The following is a 5,504-nucleotide window of genomic DNA, read 5'->3' on the forward strand; positions in this document are numbered from 1 at the left end:
TGTGATGGGATGTATAAACTAAGTATTAATAATAAAGTGATATCTTCTGTTTATATTGTTGAGTCTTCATATTTATGGCATGATCGCTTAGCACATTTAAATTTTTGCTATTTGAAAAACATGAGAAAGTTAGACTTCATTAACTTTAAAGGTGAATTTGATAAATGTGAAATTTGTACTAAGTCTAAATTAACAAAGAAATCTTTTCCAGGTGTTTCTCACAAAGATTCTAAAGTTTTAGATTTAATACATTCTAATATATGTGAATTGAATGGTATGTTAACTAGAGGAGGAAAAAGATACTTTATCACTTTTGTTGATGATTGCAGTAGATATATGTATGTTTATCTTTTAAGAACAAAAGATGAAGCTTTTGATATGTTTAAAAAATACAAAACAGAAGTTGAAAATCAACTTTAAAGAAAAATTAAAGTATTACGTTCTGATAGAGGTGGTGAATATTTTTCTAATAATTTTAATTCTTCTTGTGAAGAACATGGCATTATTCATCAACGTACAGCACCCTATACTCCCCAACAGAATGGTTTAGCCGAAAGAAAAAAATAGAACTTTATAAGAAATAATAAATTGTATGCTTAATAATGCTAAGTTACCTTTAAATTTATGAGGAGAAGCATTGTACACAGCATGTTATATTCATAATAGGATTCCCTCTAAAAAGTCAAATATAAGCCCTTATGAATTATGGAATGGTAGAAAACCTAATCTGTCATATTTTAAAGTGTGGGGGTGTTTGGCTTATTATAGAATTCCTGATTCTAAAAGAACAAAACTTGGACCTAGAGCCTTTAAAAGTGTTTTTGTCGGATATGCTGAAAATAGCAAAGCATATAGACTACTTGATTTATCTTCTAATTCTATTGTTGAATCTAGAGATGTTGAATTCTTTGAAAATAAATTTTCTGTAGATTCTGAAAATGTTGAAAATGTTCTTATTCTACTTAACTCTAATAATATTTCTAGTTCTAATTTTCATGCTAAGGAAATAAATACATCTAAAGAAATATCAGAGCCAAGAAGAAGTACTAGAGCAAGAAAAGAGAAATCTTTACCTTCAGATTTTATTTCTCCTGAACAAATTATTTTTCTTGTTGAAGGTGATAGGAATAATAATGTTTTAAATCAACATCCAATAAGTTTTAATCCAGGCGATGTTCCTAAAACCTTTATAGAAGCAATGTTATCTAGAGATGCTTCATTTTGGAAAGAAGCTATCAATGATGAAATGGATTCTATAATGGGAAATAGTACTTGGATTTTAGTATATTTACCTCAAGGATCAAAGCCAATAGGATGTAAATGGGTTTTTAGAAGAAAATATCATTCTGATGGTTCTGTTCAAGCTTTTAAGGCTAGATTAGTAGCCAAAAGGTTTAAACAAAAAGAAGGCATAGATTATTTTGATACATATGCAGTCGCACGTATAACATCTATTAGAATTCTTATTGCTTTGGCATCTATACATAAGTTATTTGTGCATCAAATGGATGTCAAGACTGCTTTTTTAAATGGAGATTTAAATGAGGAGGTTTACATGGAACAACCGAAAGGTTTCATTCTTTCAGGAAATGAAAGAAAAGTATGTAAACTAATTAAATCTCTTTATGGTCTTAAACAAGCACCAGAACAATGGCATGAAAAGTTTGATTCTGTTATTGTGTCTTATAGTTTCAAATATAATAGTGCTGATAAGTGTATTTATTCTAAATTTAATGATAAATATGGTGTGCTTATCTGCTGGTATGTGGATGACATGTTAATATTCGGCACTAATATGATTGGTATAAATGAGACAAAAGAGTATCTATCTTCTATGTTTAAAATGAAAGATTTAGGAGAAGCGGATATTATTTTAGGGATTAAAGTTAGAAAACATAGTGGGGGTTTTTCTTTAAGCCAATCACATTATATTGAAAAAATAGTGAATAAATTTAATCATCTTGGTTTTAAAGAAGTTAACACTCATTTCGATCCCAGTGTCAAATTGACTGCCAATTCTGATAAAGCTATAGCACAGCTTGAGTATGCTTGTGCAATTGGTTCTTTAATGTATGCTATGCATTGTAGTAGACCTGATATTTTATTTGTTGTATGCAAATTAAGTAGATACACTATTAATCCAAGTGTATAACATTGGAAAAGCATTTCTAGGATTTTTGGATATTTAATGAAAACCAAAAATCTGTGTTTGTTCTATAATGATTATCTGGCTGTATTAGAGGGATACACCGATGCAAGTTGGATGACTAGTCTTGGAGACAACCAATCCACTTCTGGAATGATTTTTACACTTGGTAGATGTAAAACCCCATAAATTTGAATATTTTATGATAAATAATGATAAATATGTTATATAGTGAAAAATAATATATTTGATGTTTGAATATGATAAGAATTGATTTGAGATTAATTCAATGTATATTTGTGAAAATATGAGTGCAAATGCACGAAACATGCACAAAGGCCAAAAGAGTGAAAATCTGGTAATAATAAACAGTTATGAGTTTTTATGTTTTGCACGCCGATGCAGTTAGAATTTGAAAAAGGGTAAAAACCAAAGTTGTGGGTCTCTTCAACAGCTTTCAAACAAGTCTTAGATCGCCTCATTCCGAGGTCGGATGAGAAAGTTACAGCCAAAATACAGAAGGTTATTTTTCTAGTCAGACTAGGTTTCCTGGTTCGGGTCAAACAGGTTTGTTTCGGGTTTGCCTCTATAAATACATGTATTTTTTACGAAAATTCTTTTGTTTTATCATATCTAAGAACCCTAACAGCCACCAAACCCCTATAAACCCTATTTTGAATTCTTGGAGAAGATTGTAGGCTTTCAAGTTGGGTTTTTGTTGATTTTTGGCTTTCGGAGTGGAGATCTCCTTCGATGTTGCTTCTAACAAGTTTTCCTACAACCCCAGGCGAGTATCATCTCTATTAATCCCCTTCCTAGTTTTTAAAATATTTTTAAAGAGTTTTTAATGAGTTTTATAGAGCCTAATCAATTAATTTGTGTATAAAAATTGGATCTTTTGTATATATGTATAAAGACTAGGTCTTTTCATGTTAAAGAGATTAAGCATGAATTTACAGAAGTATTTTAAGATCTAAAAATAATTTAAAACATTGTTTATCTGAATTTAGATGTCTTATTCTTCGTTTTAAAGTTTCGTGCATGATTGAAGGTTTATATATAATTTCTTGTGCAAATAATCATGTTTGTTATGTTCTGCTGAAAATCTGCTGCACATATATACTATTAAACTAGAAATTTAAAATAACAAATGAAATACAAATTGAACCAAACTAATTCCAATTGAAATATATGTGAATCTAGTTTTCAAAACAGAAAACCATACATAAATATAGTTTTCCTAGAGAAAGATAGACTCAATTTACTGATGATATATTCTGCAGAAAATCTGCTGCACATATAAAATATTTAACTAGAAATTAGAAATATCATATGAACTCCAAATTGAACCAAATTAGTGTCAAATGGTATCTATTTGAGTCTAGTTTTCAAAACGAAAAACTATTCTTAAAAAGATTTTGTACAAAGAAAGATATTCTCAAATTACTAATGATATGTTCTGCAGAAAACTACAGACGTGCTGATTTGAAATAAATTGATATATTACGTAAAGGTTTCTTGAGTTTTGCTCTTGTTTGTTATTTTTGAGAGAGTTTCTCGATCTTGTACTGTTATATTATAATGATTAAGAGTTGTTTAATACCTGGGATGATGGTGGACTTCAGATGTGGACACGCACACCAAGATTTGTGCATGTATGCTATCAGATGTGGACACGCACACCAAGATTTGTGCATGTATGCTATATTGTGTTAGATTGACACACTTTTAACACGAGTTAAATTGATAAACACATATGAATAATGGTGTTCTATATGTATCCGGAAATAGGAAGATAAACCCTATTGCCGCAGAACGATTAAGTAATAGTACTATAATAGTATCGTTAGTACATGTATCCGGAATAGGAAAATAATAAACCCTATTGCCGCAGAACGATTGAGTAAGAGTATTACAATAGTATCGTTATTACATGTATCCGGAATAGGAAAAAAATAAACCCTATTGTCGCAGAATGATTGAGTAAGAGTATTACAACAGTATCGTTATTATATGTATCCGAAATAGGAAAATAATAAACCCTATTGCCGCAGAGCGATTGAGTAACGAGCATTACAGAAGTATCGCTATAGTACAAGATGATACACACATAGATAATTGATCAGTTGTAAGTTTTACTTCCATGATAGATTGCCCGCGAGTAGGGTATTTCCTTTGAGATTTTGATGCACCCGTTATGAACGGCAGATATATTTATTTTAGCAATTGTTAATATCCTCTTATATTAGAGCAGGTCACTCAGACGTAATTTGAGATGAGATGATTATTCTTTATGTTGAAGATTGGAGTATTTATCATTGATTATTTGTTTCATAGAGGGTTATTGTTTGGTGGAAAATTTGTAATAAGAAAAATGAATGAAAGAACTGTATTTGATTTTATTCTCTCTAACTGCTTAGAAAAAGAATGATTACAACTCTCTCCACTCTCGATTACAATTGGATTCCCGATTACAAAAGAGAAGAGAATGATCTGGATTCTCTCCTTTGTTTAATTCTGGGTTCTTCTCGGTAGCGATGAGATGCCTCCCTCGAATGCTTGCGTCGAGTTTGCTTCTCGTTGACGATCCGAATATCTATACTCACTGGAACAACGGTTTGATCTTACTGATAATTCTTGACGAATATTGTAGTTCAGAACGAATAACAAACTCTGATAAAAAGAGTTGTTTGAACCGAAAATGATTCGGTTAATAAGCCAAATATCGATGGTTTAGAGATCCTCCGTTTGTTGATTTCCCAGACTGTGACCCGAAAGATCCAGCCCTGATCTGATTATCAAAAATCCGATCTTTAACTCTGTTGAGTTTGTCGTTATTTATAGGGGATTAAGGGGTGTAACCACCTCCTTAATTCGCTCCTAAGTGGGGCTAATGGGATGTAACCGCCCCTCAAATCACTCCTGAGTGGAGTTGTGATCCCCTCAGATCGTGGGAAACGGTTTTGGAACCGTTCAGCTCGTGTTTGAACGAGTCAAACGCAGGCCCGCGTTCTGACGTGAATTCTGCAATCAAACGCAATGTCTGGAAGCTTGAACGCATCATCTGGAAGCTCGGACGCAGCAATTAGAAGCTGCGTTTGCAGCGTTGGAATCTATGTCTGAGCTACGTTTGCAGCGATTTGGAAGCTGCGTCTGAGCTGCGTTTGCAGCGATTTGGAAGCTGCGTCTGGCGGCGATTTGAGCTGCGTCTGGCGGTGATTTGAGCTGCGTCTGGCAGCGGTTTGAGCTGCGTTTGGCAGCGATTTGAGCTGCGTCTGTCAGCGATTAGAGCTGCGTCTGGGTTGCGTTTGCAGCGATTTGGAAGCTGCGTTTGAGCTGCGTTCGTGGCTATGAACAC

This window comes from Asparagus officinalis, chromosome 4 (assembly GCF_001876935.1).
Source record: "Asparagus officinalis chromosome 4, Aspof.V1, whole genome shotgun sequence".
NCBI lineage: Eukaryota > Viridiplantae > Streptophyta > Magnoliopsida > Asparagales > Asparagaceae > Asparagus > Asparagus officinalis.